Source organism: Alligator mississippiensis, chromosome 10 (assembly GCF_030867095.1).
Source record: "Alligator mississippiensis isolate rAllMis1 chromosome 10, rAllMis1, whole genome shotgun sequence".
Classification (NCBI taxonomy): domain Eukaryota; kingdom Metazoa; phylum Chordata; order Crocodylia; family Alligatoridae; genus Alligator; species Alligator mississippiensis.
The window spans coordinates 14,175,678-14,190,029 of NC_081833.1; the positions used below are offsets into that span (position 1 = coordinate 14,175,678).

Sequence of the window (14,352 nt, forward strand, 5' to 3'; positions counted from 1 at the left end):
TGTTGCAAATGTTTGAGAGAATCGTATTTTCTGGTAATTACTTGAGCATGATTCAGTGTTTTTCCTTATGTCTGGTCTTGTTGATAATTTTCCTGCTCTTAGATCTTCCAGATAGTTGGGGGGCACACACCTTTGGGAATCAACAGGAATGTCGCTGCTGAATTCAGGAACCCTGAAGTGGGGCCCTGAGACGTGCAAGTACCATTGGATCTGCTTCTGAGATGTACTGACGTCTTTGAAACCTGAGTTCATGGAGCATTGTGAATGCCCAGCAGCAGTCAGAACCAGGGCCCTGATACAAGTAAGACTATGAACATTCCTGGGGATTCCCTAAAAACAGGGCTGTTAGAGAATCCGGGAGCTTAATTCCAGAAAAAAGTGCTGTGTAAACTGAATCAAAATTGTTCAGTGCTGAATGGGTGTGGGAGGAATAGCTGAGGTTCTAGTAGGTCATTAGTGCTATTTATTTGAGGCTGGTAATAATATTGAGCAGACATATCCCATACAAAGCTCTCATGGGTTTTAAAAATACAGCAGAACTAGCAAAATAGCTAAAGTTTAGCCAATGAAATGCGGCCAGGCTTTATGAAGATTACCTTGGTGGTTTCTTTTAAATATAAACTGCACCCTTAAAATCTACAAAGTACCCAATTTACTTAAAAGGAGTTATTTTACCAAACCATAAAAGTACCAAGAATTGAAGCAATAACTTTTTAGGAAATCTAAATATACAGGATTTTATGAGAAAACTTTGTTTTCCAGATTTAAAAGCGTGTGATTCATATTTAATACTGGGTAGACCAAATTCATATTTCTATACAGGTTTAGAGTGGGCCATGTGCTTCATACAATTGATTGACTTCTCTGCTTTATCACAACACTGACATTTTTTTTAAATTCAGAGTACAGTGCTCTCTCATCTTGTACACCTATTTTTGAAATGTACCTCACATTACAGATGCAAAAATACACAGGGGCTCAGAATTCACTTCAATCAATAAAAGTTTAGAAGAACATTCTGCAACTATAAACAAAGGCAGACCTCATCCCTGAAGAATTTATTGCAATAGCAGCTATAATACACTTGGCACAGAATTCTTCCTTGAACCCAGCACTTGTAGACTTTGCAAGAGCAACATATTGAAGACCTTGCAGGTCAAATTGTAATACAGTTTTAAACAAAATATATTATTTTAAAAATCTCATATGTTCTGAAAGCCTCTAAAAATAGCTTCCATGTTAATATTTCAGGTCTGAGCCCTATTCTGCAAAGGTGCGGTAACATTTGAGTTCAGTAGGACTGCTCACAGGAGTAAAATTACTCATATGTAGGTGTGGTTGATAGGGTCCTTCCAAGAAATTTGGTTTTACCACTGAAAAAAGTGCAAAAGTACATTTCCTTAAAGGGTCCTCACAAACAACATTGGTGAGTAAATACAATTTTGGAACTAGTGCAAAGGTGGTTCACCAGCAGTTTTTAAATTTTGGCCCTGTTTCTTTCTCAGTTGGGTTCCTGAGCCCATTTCTTAAGTGCTGGGACCCCATTTGGGGTTGTGGTCCCCTCTTAGGGAATTGCTGTTCTAGGTAAAAATGATGAGCTCAGTCTTGTAATCCTATCTGGGGAGTGGAAGGATGGGGAGAGAGCAGAGAGCAGGAGGCATGGCCCTGTACCCTAGTGATTTGCTTTTTCTGCAAGACCCATGCATGCCATGCCACTAAGAAAATGGTAGCAGGGTGATTTTTTTCCCCTTTCCTTCCTCAGGTTTGTGCCTCTTGTTTTTTTTCTTCAGCCTATACTGTGCAGCCCTCTTTATATAATAATTTCCTTTTTTTTCCTTTTTTTTTTTTTTTTTTTTTACCAAAGCATTGAGTTATATGTTTATACTTGACTATGGATGTGAGACAATTGTGAAAAATACCACTGCTACTCTCAGGTCTTTGGATAACGAAAGTTACATTAAAGTAGGGCAGGATCTTGAAGTGCAGTTAACCCTGGCTTGAGTGATGGACAGTTGGCACATTGAACTGTAGAGGGATTCTGGTGCAAGGCACGAAAGCAAACCCTTACTCTTCTGAAAGTGCCATGGGTTCTTTAGCATTGATGCAGAACAGATAGGACCTGTAAAAGTCTCCTGTGAAAGATACATGCACACTAGATGGAAGCAGTCTGTTTAACTTGGAAAGAAAAAGAACTGAGTCAATTCTGCTGGGATTTTAACTAGTAGTTCCAGGAAGTCTAGGTATTCCAGAGTCTGATATTTAAACGACTATACCATTTTTCCAGCCTGTGGATGATACAATCATACTTAGTTTACTTAAGTTATTATGTTCAGTATTTACACTTGTCTCGCTGGTTTGTCCTACAATTTAGTCCTAGAATACTGAGAGCAAAGAACAATGAAGGGCTGAATAAATGTCTTCAGTAATGAAATCACATTTCCTTGCCAAGATGCTTCTGATTATAATTTTTTTCCTAACAACACAACAAGTATTTTTGGAGGTGAGAAGGGTATGCTGCTTTACACTGGTACTATCAAATTTCCCTTTACAGAGCTCTAATGGTTAGTTCAGAATGCTCTTAGAAGAATAATTGTGGTAATACTGATTTCTAACTGGTGTTTAATTTTTTTCAGAAATATTTATACACACATCAGTATGAGCTAATACCTGTCTTTTCTTAATTATAATTCAAGTGACATTTGCTTGCAAAATCATATTTGTTGGAATATTAGCTGTGGGTGTGTGGCTGTAAGGCTGAGTTTGTTACAGAGGGGAAATACATCCAGCCTATAAGTTGATCTGTGCACCAAGTAGCTCCTGTGATGGAGGTGGTAGAAATGGTGCAGGGGATTTGAATTGGATCAGTTCCTTCATCCTCTTGGAGGATGCCTCTGTGCCAGTTTCAGATAAATCTGTTGAGAGAGGACTGTAATAAGTGGATTGAGAAGAGAAGCCATGGGATAAATAGTGACAGATCCAGCAGCGCAGAGCCCTCACAGAGATGCTGCCACTCTTCCACTCCAGGTGTGTGCCATGGAGGAGCTGTGGGATCCTGGCAGATTCCATCCCTTCTCTCTCTCACTTTTGTGCTCCTGCATGAATTTGGATCTCTTTGGTGGGGATGAGGGTGGACCTGCATGCTAAATGAAACTGGGTGGCTACTTCCCCCCAAATAATGACTTTCTTAGCACAAAAGGCTTTGTGTTGGATTTAAGAATGACCTGCAAAGAAGGGAAAAAAAGCTTATTTCCTTCAATGATAGTAATATAAATGAGACACAAAAAAAATCTTTCACAATGTTTTGACTGCTCATACTTTACTTCAGAAGCATTAGGATTGTGCTGTCTTGTGATCCCTGTTTTTGTTGCTGGGCTGTTTCTGCATTGGAGTTTTTAATTGCCTGTCTTACTTGCACCCTGGCAGCTTACATCAATACACCATGTCTAAGCTGAGGGGTTGAGCTAGTGCAGCTACCATGACAAGGGGGACTTGTTTACACTGGATAGTTTGGTGGTTGTGGGTGATGTGGAGTGTGATCACAAGCCTGATCTCAAACTGAAGGAGTGTTGAATGCTAAAAACCCAGACACCCTTTTCTTTCAAGTGTTTTGGTTAAATAGAGTTTTAAATTGCCCGATTAAAAACTGAACCTCTCAACCAAGTTTGTCTCCTGCCATCTGGAATGTCCTACACCTGTCTGCTCTTCAGTCAGCTGTAGTCTTGTGTTTTAATACAGAGGAAAATTTAGCAAAGCTAAACCTCTCTATACTTAGCCCCCCTCCCCCCTCCAAAAGAGGCAAAACCGATTTTTATTGCAGTCTCCTTTTTACAGTGAAAACATCTCTTTGTATCAAATCCTAGAGACATCTGATGGTTTCTGCTTTAAAATATTGGATCTTCATTTTTTTTACAGCCCTGGTGGCAATGGTTTCCTTGTTACTCGTTAGCTCGAAGGAAGACAAAAATATCTCCTAATGTATAAAATAGAGATGTGTGCCTTATATCACAGTAGTTTGGAGAACAATGCAAAGGTCAATTGTATTGCTTGCTCACTTGTCACATGATGTGGGTGTGTATATGAATGCATCCCTGGAATTCCACTGTGGGATCTGCATCTTTGAAGCTGATGCTAAAATTACTGCCTAGGCTCTTCCAAAGGCGGATACTGATAGAAGATTCAATGAAATCGAAGGTCGCCAGTCTGGTAGGTGTTGAAAGATACCTGGCTATGATACTATTTCTGATTTAATAATGGGAATGGGAGGCTAGCCCTTTGTAATAATTAGGACTAATTACTGAGGAGGTGTTGACAGATGGGCTAAGAGGAAACAAACTGCCTTTATCCAGTGGCTTAGAGTCAGATTACGAGTCTTGTGTTATCTGTTTCTCAGAAACTAGAAGCTTCAGTCATTCACTAAGTCTTCAAAGGGGAAAGGGATCCTAACAATATACAGGATTTGGGATGAGGCTATGAAATAAGTCTTTGACTCAAAATGGCTAAATTAATCCCTTTTCCGTAAATTATCATAGTATTTAAGTTTGAGTTACAGATTGAGAATCTGATTATGGTACTGAAAATGAAGTCAAACCAATATTGATGACTGTCTTGTTGTTGTTGTTCATGGATTAGTCAATACATAAATCCTTTCTCTATTCATTATAGTGGTCTGAACACTATTTCCTTAACAAGCCTTTCCTGATGTCCACTTGGAATGGGGAAGAGAGGGCAAATTACGTAGGAAGCTCTCCCGTTCAGGGTATGAAGATTGCTAGCATGTAGACACAGCTTCTGTGAATGATCAGAAAAAGAAATCATGCTTACAATAACAATCAGGTTCAATGACCTAGATCTTTATGCATGAATACAGACAAGACCATGGAAAATTTTGCAAAATTTGACAGATTTGACGTGTAGTGTTCTGTTCTTTTTGGAATTACTTTTTAACATAAAATTAAAAAAAATAATTCTTCCCTCAAGTCTTCTTTCTCACGTGGCCTACATCCTATAATTTATGGAGTCTTTGACTCCAGAATGTGGCTATAGTTGTTTGTCTGATCTGTGCCTGCTTGGGAAAGGGTTTAGTAAAGGCATCTGGGGGTTAATAATTTGTCACTGGAATCAGTGTTTGGAGTGACCAACTTCAGACATGATTTAAAACTCTAGCAACCTCCTGTTCTCAAATAATCTGGTTGTTTTTTTTAAGCGCATCCCATTCACTTGGTCTACCTTGGTCTTTTTTTTTTTTTTTTTTTAAGCATTGGATAAATATGGTTCCCTTGGATAGGTTTATAAAGAGAGGCAGCTTTCAATTATTTATTTACTTTTTAACAATGGAGGCATTTTAATTACTGTTTAAATATTTATAACAGTTTTATTGTGCTGTAAAATCTGTTATACTTTGATCTAGATTTTCTGGTTTGAGATAATGATACTGGTAAAAGTTTTCCTAATGAATTTGGTCAGAACATGACATAATCTGATTATTTGATGAAAGATTGACACTTCAATTCCTGCCAGCCTAAAAGTGCAGGACAATAGGGGGCTGTTCAGAGCGCATTCAAAGGCTGGGAGTTCAAGTTCAGGTATTGCAGGATGCTTCAAGATTCAGAATTGAGTTGGTGTAACTATTTTGCATTTCACTGCATTTTTTCCTGTCATCTGTGGTTCCTACTGGATGAGAGGAATGAAGCTTGAAATATACCATTTTAGACATGTTAAGTCCTCTACAGTAACTTTCGTTTTTTTTCCATTTGCTAATCAGCATTTGGATGCTTCTCCTCACACGTCAAGGAGCTACCAGTTAAAAAGTGGCAGACATAGTGATCGGAACTGGGAAATGTAGAACCAAGATTATTGACAAGTTACAAATCTGCAAATGTTAGTTTTTATGTCCCTCACGTTTTTTACCATTTACCTGTTTGTTTTTAACATCCGGTATTGTTATCTAAGAGTGTGAAATGAATATATTTAACAACTGCTTGCTTACATGCTCATGCAAAATGGATCTACAATTATGTGATCAGTTTGACATGAAAGACCAATTGTGGGTTTGTATCTAAAACCTAAGATTAGCCTAATCAGTTAAAACAAACATTTGTTATATTTGATAGCCAAATAATATTTACCCTGTAAATGTCATTCCTTTTTGCACCGGAATTACAGTCATTCTTGTTAGATTTCTTGGACTAATTTGCCATCTGATAACTTGGCTTGTCCAAATAACATCTGCTTATATTCTGTCTGATGGGAATTGCAATGGACAAAAAGGAGGTGCTGTTACCAATTAATCTTGAATTTTACAAATTCAAAAAACTGCTTTATAAGCTGCTGCTTCAAGTCCTAACTTTGATGTGGCTGATACACATGACACGTGGCCCTTCTTTCTCTCTCTCTCTCTCTCTCTCTCATTTTTCTAAAAAAAAAATAAAAAAATGAATGATATTTTTTGAACGAGTCAGAATTTGAAAGGTCCTTATTAAAGCACAGTTTTTACAGATACCAGCAGGAGTTTTGCTTGAATGAGAACTGTGGCTTCTGGTTTAATGAAGTTCTGCAGATTAAAATAATGCTGTGCACATTTATTTTTCAAGGTTAAGGAACTTGGCGTTCTTAGAAAAAATCTAACTTGAATCCGTCGCCCATAGGAAGAGGCTATTGGAGCATGCGTGCTGAAAAGGGCTCTTCCAGTGACTCGGTCACCTCACACAAGTTGGTTTCTCTGTCTGTAAAGTGCTTAATGAGATCTGTCTCTCAGCAGTTCAGTGATTTACTTGTAAAGAATTCTGAAGAGGAAAGTGAAAAAAGAATTTAAATGAATAAAGAATTTAAAGAATAAATACTACTGTACTTACTGAGTTAATGCAGTAATCTTGTTTTGGGGTTTTGTTTTTTTTGTTTGTGTGTGTGTTTGGGGGTTTTTTTGTGCTTTTTGTTAAGGGTCTGGTCCTGTAATTCCTTTCCCATGTGAATAGCTGCACTGATTTCAGTCAATCTGTGAGTGCAAGTAAGGATTGGGTCAAAGATACAGGAGAGGAAAATGAACTGCGTGTACTAGGAGGAACTCCTGCAGCTGATTTACAATGACTGTTTTATTTATTTAAGTGGATATTTTTAAAGTTCTTTAAAAAAAAAATCTACAAAATTAATATTAAAGAACAGAAACCAAGTGAAACACAGGAAATTTTAGTAATCTCATAAATGTTGCCCATATTGTGGCAAGGCTGTTAGGATTTCTGTCATGATTTAATGGTGAAAATACTTTTTCCCCTCTTTCTTTCCCAATCATTTTTATTTGGTGACCACAGTGTGTGGTTTTTTTCTTCTTGTTGTTTTAAGGAGCAAAAAATTAAGGAAGAAAGATGAAAGAAAATATTTTGGTAGCCTTTGTCAGAAAGCTCAACTTACATACAGAAATAACTGTTTGCTGCTCTGAGGAGTATTTTGGATAAAAGGTTTGTGGCCTGTGTTGTATATACTGTAGCAGAGAAAATAGCATCCATGCAGTAACATATTCAGGAGATTTAAAGATATAGGAAATAGCTTATTGCTTCTCTGTGCGTTTAAAAAGGATCATTTCTCAGTTCTTCCTGTGGCAAAAAAAAAATGCACGGGCTCCTGACCTGGGGTGCTGCCTTTGAAGAGACAGCAAGTGCTAGGAATTTCAGGACAGCTCATGCTGCAGAAAACATAAGGTCTACTCCCAGTAAAGGAGCAGTTGGGTTGATGGATTTATTAGTAGATAATTTTCTCTCTAAAGGAGTCAAGATGGTATCGCAAATGGCATTTAATTTAATATGTAATCCTTTATTTGTGTACATTGCTACTTTGGCTTAGTTTACTTGCAGATACTTCTCCAAAAATAATGATTTATAAAGGAAGGTGTGAGAGGGAGTTCCCTCCCCCCCCCAGTTGAAACTTAATATAACTTGATCCACAATAGAAAGGTTGCTTCAGGTAAAGCTGGCAGAAGGCATTAAAATGAGTGTAATGTTATATAATTACTATGTGAATAAGTATGAGAATGGTTTTTGGACTCTTCCCTTATCAAATACTATGGGCCGACGGTCCTGGGGTGAAGCTTGAAGTCAGAAGAGCTAATCCTGTTTACCCAACCTGAGAACTTTGCTCTGTATGTCAGTAGTTGATCAATTAGTTGTTTTATGCTATAGTTTAGACTTGTAGCTTCGTTTCCTACAAGTTACTGTTTTTATTGTGCAATATCGTATTACGTATGTGAATTTTTATTGGATTCCATCAACTCTTTATGTTCCACGTTGTGAAGGGGGAAAAAAGTAAAGAAGACAAAAACTTATCCGGTGTGTATAGTGTTTCACGTTCCTATGCCCTGTGGGAGGAAAAGAAAAGTAATAGAACAGACGAATAAATAAACGGGGTGTTGAAACTGGCATTGCAGAGTTGGCTGTTGCACAACAGACCTGCAATCAATTCATTGTCTTTATTGGTTGGGTGCCAGAACAATAGGATAATATTATACAAGAGCAGATTAATTAAAGAGTAATTAGAAGGGAATAAATAAAATAATCATAAAAGTTTGTCATGGGAAAAATATGTCTCTTGAATTAATTAGTTTTCAAATGAAGTGTAGATGTTAATTGCTCAGAATTACGGAATCCTTAATTGCAGGCTCATAATTTTGGCTCAAATAATTTTGGTTGCTGTAACAACTTGATACATTTCTTCGCTCCCATTTTTCTTGTTTTTTATAATTTGCTCCTAAATGAAATTATTTCAGGAAATGCATGCTAAAATGTCTTGAAGGATTTAATAAAACTTATGTTGTCTGAGGACATTATTAGCAATTAGAAGCAAGAGATTTGTGCTTGATGCTGCACTAGGCAGCACCCCTAATTAAGGAGGTTGGGCAGACAGAGCTGTGTGGCTGACAGATTGCTATGCACGGCTGAACGCGAAGGCTGCTCAAAACAACCTTTTGATGGTCCCCGGCTTATCGATTTTCTGCTAGATTGCAATATTTATCAAGTGTGCAAAAATGCATATCTGAGCCTGAATGCTGTGATGTACAGAGACACTTGTGTGAAGACCTTTTTTCATTTATATTGTGCATTTCACATTCTTTAATTTTTCAAGGAGATTTGGCATTTGTGGTCCTATATCTTTTTTCATTAGCCATATGGAGAGTCTGTCTTGGGGCTGAACTACTGTGTGCTTTGCATTGGCTTTCTTTTTCCTTAAAATAAGGCTTTCTTTAGCTCTATCATTGCACTTTACTGAGCAATTAATAGCTTCATAAAGCAAAACAGATGGGTTTCTTTTCCCTTAATCTGGAAAATGAACCTGTTTGTGAAACACTAAAATTTCATCAGTTTCAGCTGTGTTTTCATGCTGTATTTTAGTCTCATGTATTAAAAGCAAGTGCAATGACATACGATACAAGGGCTCTCTGATGTTTTGGGCCCCCATTTTTGGCATAAATGTAGTCATGATATTTGGCTGTCTCAGAAATGTTTACTTCAGTGATATTTGCAATGCCCAAAATGTTTAACTATATTAAGAAAGGTCAACCAGCTGATAGCTGAAGGCGAATATGTCAGAATGAAAGACTGAAAAAAAGTTATCAGTGTGACACTTTGGGAGTATTAGAATGATTAATGTTTATGTTCATTTATAGCTTTTACATATTGATTAATAGCTTTTTGTTTCAGTGACTAAAATGCATAAATGACAATGAAATCCATATGCTAACTTGGTATCTTAAAAATAATTACAATCATTCTTAGTTTTGTTCCCATGTTGAATCTATGTTTTGAAAGTAATTAAAGTGAAATTTTTAAAATGGCAGATGGAAATATTTGAACATGATCCTCAAGGTACCAGTTCAGATTCCAAGTATTCCTGAAAGTTGCATGCTCAGATTTTGTATGTATTTTCCTTGTGGAATTAATTCCTCAAATTCATAAGTATATTGTGGTTTGATCTCTCTGTTAGACAGTGGCTAGGGGAAAGGAGATCCTAAAATTGGCATAGCCATTATCTAACTGGAAATGACTAAGAAAATCCCACAGTATTACTACCATGAACCACTTTTTTTCTGCTTTCACAAGATTTCTTGGCATACCACCAGTGGTCAATAAGCAATCCAGTACGCTTTTTAACTATTAGCTGATACTGTGAAAATACAGAAACATTCATTTTTCCAGCATATGTGGCAGGAGAGAGGTGAAGTTTAGAATAGAGTCTGGGAGAAGCTGATCTAACCTTCCACTGAAGTCAATGGGAGATGGAAATACTCAGCTTCTCCCAAGATTTGAGTTTTACAGAGTTTTCTCATGAGTAGGCACTCTTACTGCTGTTGACAATATTTAAAGTTCTCAATCTGTTTTTTTAAAAAGGGTAAAAAAGAAAAGAGAAAGAAAATGGGTATATTCTCATTTGCAGTGTAGGATGCATGGCAGCAGGTTTATGGTATCACTTAATACGTTATGGTGTATCACGGTCAGATAAATAATTAATCCTGTTTGTCATTGTTGCATCTCCTTTCAGAAGCAACAGCATTATTTCAGTTTGAAGGTCTCTTGGTTATATTTTTGTTCAAATTCCAAATCCCACAACTGCATGCTTCCAAACTATTGCCATGATTTTATTTTCTGTTTAGGTTTTCACATGAATCCTTCGAGGTTCATCACTGTGCTTAATTTCTGCTTTGATACTGATATCTGAAGTAGATAAAGAATAAATATGCAAAGTCACTAACCAGTGCTGAATGTGCATATTTCCAAAAGATAGGAATCTTTCCATTGCACATTTTATGGGTCAGGTCATTCTATTTGCAATCTAGCTGTATTTTCTTAATTAGCTCTGAGGCAACATGCACTAAAACATCATATCGGTGGATATTATATATACTAATAAAGATATCAAGTGGAGCTATAAAAAGTTTAATTGCTACATGCCTGGACTGTAGTTGACTGAAAGTTGAATGTCATATTTTGTTGGGCTTTGACTGTTGCAAACATTTGTGTGGAGCTCCTAAACTAAAGCAAGTGTGCTGATGTGCCAGTTGCTGTGCTGGCTTCCCTCTCAACCCCTTTTCTCTCCGTGTATCTCAGTTCTGACTTAGAACATACCGTACTGTTTCTGTCTTGCATTTGACTTGAGCTTAGAGTGACAGTTTTGCTGATTTATCAGTGATCATTTCACTTGTGCCCTGATTCTGGATTTGAGCCCCAGTCTCTTCAGCTGGGGAGCGGAAAAAAGGTCTTTTATATTTTTAGCTTAATCACTGCCTTTCTGGACTTCTTCCTCTTGCTGTCTTCCTTACACTAGTGTGCTGAGTAAAGGTTATGGGATTTGCAGTGTCAAACCCAAAGACTGAGATGAAAAATAAAATATTTGAAGGAATGCATGGTTTGTTTTTTTTTTCAAACAATTTCCCTGCCTTTAGAGCACATCTTTTTAGTATGCATTAAGCTACAAAGGCTCTTCCTTGCATTTAAATAATCTTAAATTCCAGTTCAGTTGACTTGTGCAGACACATCTGAAAGCTGCTTTTTGGTTATATATAGCAGCATTTTGGATGAAATGTGTACCTGTAATCCTGAATGCTGTTAACATGTAATGTGTGCTAGGAGAAACTCATAACCAACAGCACTTGACCCACCCATTGTTATTTGAGGTCTTTGTGTGTCTTGTAGGGTTGGACTGTTGTCACTATGATGGTCCAGGACATGTATGAGAGGTGAGGATATCTTTTATTGGACCAAATGTGTAGTTGGGAAAGCTTTCGGGTTTCAAGTCCCCTTGTTCAGCTTCTGTCCTGAGGAAGTGCACTCGGTGCCTGAAACTTGTCCAACAGCTCTCCCAACTATACAGCTAATCTAATAAAAGAGGTCACAAAAATCCTCATCTGTTGTATTTTAGCAGTTCAGCTGATGGCCACTTGGTCCTTCCTTATCCACTGGGTCTTTCCTTATCCAAGGTGGCTACTTCCAGGAACACCCAGGCAGCCAACAAGGTAGGGGTCAGGGGAGTTTGGAAGATTTCAATGGGTTACGTGCAGCTATTGGGATACTATTATTTCTTGGACAAAAGTGGGAAGGAGGGGTAAAGGCCCTACTGTGAGAGCCCAGCTGTCAGCTGTTACTTGTGGGCAGAAAATGGACAGATTTGGCCCTGGAAGCCTTTCAGACGCTTTTACTGCAGGGTCTGCTCTACCATATTTTAAAACTGGAAGTGGTACTGGGGGAGTGGAGTCAGTGATGTATGTTTTATTTGGAGTTTCATAAAAGAGTTCCTTTCCATCAATTTTCTTGGACCTTATATTTGAATACAGGTGCTGCATTGCTCTGTCTGCAATTAACTAGCCATATGCCATACAACATGGTGTCTTAAAAATCATTTGTAAAAGAACAAAGTTACCTTTTGACCCAACACGTGGTAAAGACAGGAGTGCAAAAAGCCCCAAAGAGGGGCTTTTTATGTGAGAAAAAGGGAGAAGCAGCTTGAGAATGGGAAAGAAAAAAAGCTTATTCATATCTTTACTAACTAATTCTTTAATCTTGCTTTCCTCTGGGAGGATGGCACCTGGGAGACTAGGAATTTCCAAAGAATAGCAGGGATTTCATATATTTGATCACGACCACACCTGGATATGCTGAATATTTTGCAGTAATAATTATGTCTGCACACCTGCTGGTTTGAGTCCCATATCAGTTTGCCAGACATGCCTAGAGAGATTTATTTCTGGCGTACCTGAAAAATCTCTCTTTACCACCAAGTTTCTGCTATTCTGAATGAATGAAAAAAAGAAAAGGAGTTTTTTGAGCCTTAGCTCAGGCTGTCTGTATCTCAGACTAAATCATGGGGAGGGTTTGTGTGTATGTGAGGGGTGGGGAACAGGGATGGGGTGTTTGGACGATATTTTAATAGCAATTTGTTTTTGCTTCTATGTGTGATAGAAATACAAGTGACAGGAGTGGGAACAGGAGAGTTGCTGAATTCTGCTGGAATTTTTCCTGTGGGAATCTGTTAATGTTTTTAATTCTCTGAGAGATTTTTCTAAGGTAATCTTTGTGACATTTACATTTTTAAATGACTATTATTAATTGAAAGCTTAACTTTTTTTTTTTTATATACGAAATGCTGAAGTGATGGATCCAGAGGAGTTTCAAATTGTTTAAGAAAAAGTCCCTCTCATGGCATCTCAAACAAAGTGGGGTTTTATAAAGATTATTAATAGTGAATTGTTCTTTAAAATTATGTAACCAAAGGAGATTAAACATCTCTATGCTTGGCAGCAACCTCTTTTGCAGGACAAAGCCCTTTATAATAAAACAGATATGAGGGCCACAGACATTTGCTTATTAGGGCACCAGGCTGGGCATATGGGTTTTTCCAGCCAGCCTACTATTGCCAGTGGATAGAAATGCAAATGACCCAACAGGAGGATCTGTAGTTGCATCTTGTCAAAAATACTGTATAGGTGTCCATAGCATTTTGGAGCCCATTTTGACCCCCCAAAGTAGAACAGTGCTATCAATTCAGGAAGAGCTAGAAAAATAAAAGAGGAACAACATAGTAATGACCAAGCCAAATGTGCAGCAGCAAGGTGTTGCACCTCACAAGGCTCATCTCATACAAACCAGTAGTGCCATAAGCAAAACTTTTCTATTGTCCTGCTTTATAAGTCAATGGTCATACCAGAGTGTCTCAGACAAGCAGGCAGTCCAGGGCAGAGGATTCTTTTAGGCATTTTGAAAGTAAATGTCTTTCTGTGGTCTCACTTTGCTAGATGGAAACCTTTTCCAGATTTTGGTGCCAGACCAAAAATCCTAAGTAAATTCATGCAGTTTTGCATGAACAGGCTTGCTGCAGATTTACTCAGCATCAGAATAGGTTGCCCTGGCATTCCAGAGTTGTCAAATAAGTGTTGCGCTAATTCGATAACTCATTGGAGATGCATAGACTCCTAAGAGACGTTGGAATATTTCACTACTGGGCTTGAAACTGAGCACAGTAACAAAATTTAGGATTTAGATAGCAATTTTCCTTGGCAAAACATTTTGTAAACCTCAGTAATTTTTGTGTAAGAGAGGGCCTCTGTACTGTTATCTCTGTTTGTAAAATGGTGATACTAGAGTATGAGGAAAGGCTCACTGCCGTGTTTTCAGAAGAATTTTAGGTGACTGAAGATACAGATGGACCCCAGTGGGATTTTTGAAAATGCTGAGGTGCATGACTACTGTTGATTTAATACCTTTTTATCTGCTTAAATTGCTCTCGCACAACCAGCAGTTAGAAAACTTTGAATTGTGAAATTGCCACATCTCACCAAAAGTCACCTTTGCTGGCTTGCCAACAGCAGTTAATAAGAGA

The 14,352-nt window shown here is 37.8% G+C and overlaps 1 protein-coding gene across 12 annotated transcripts in view; it reads left to right on the forward strand.

Moving 5' to 3' along the window:
• Positions 1-14,352, forward strand: part of GNB1L (G protein subunit beta 1 like) — a 58,291-nt gene that overhangs the window by 10,537 nt on the left and 33,402 nt on the right. For 7 of the 12 annotated variants that reach the window (XR_009455136.1, XR_002089979.2, XM_019486603.2 and 4 more), the window contains one exon: positions 12,936-13,040. The exons of 2 other annotated variants lie outside the window; for them this stretch is intronic. The gene's annotated coding sequence lies outside the window, so the exon portion shown is untranslated. Of the gene's footprint in view, positions 1-102; positions 302-11,898; positions 11,993-12,935; positions 13,041-14,352 lie in introns of all 12 variants that reach the window. 3 more of the 12 variants (XM_019486596.2, XM_059713466.1, XM_019486602.2) reach the window with 3 other exon arrangements.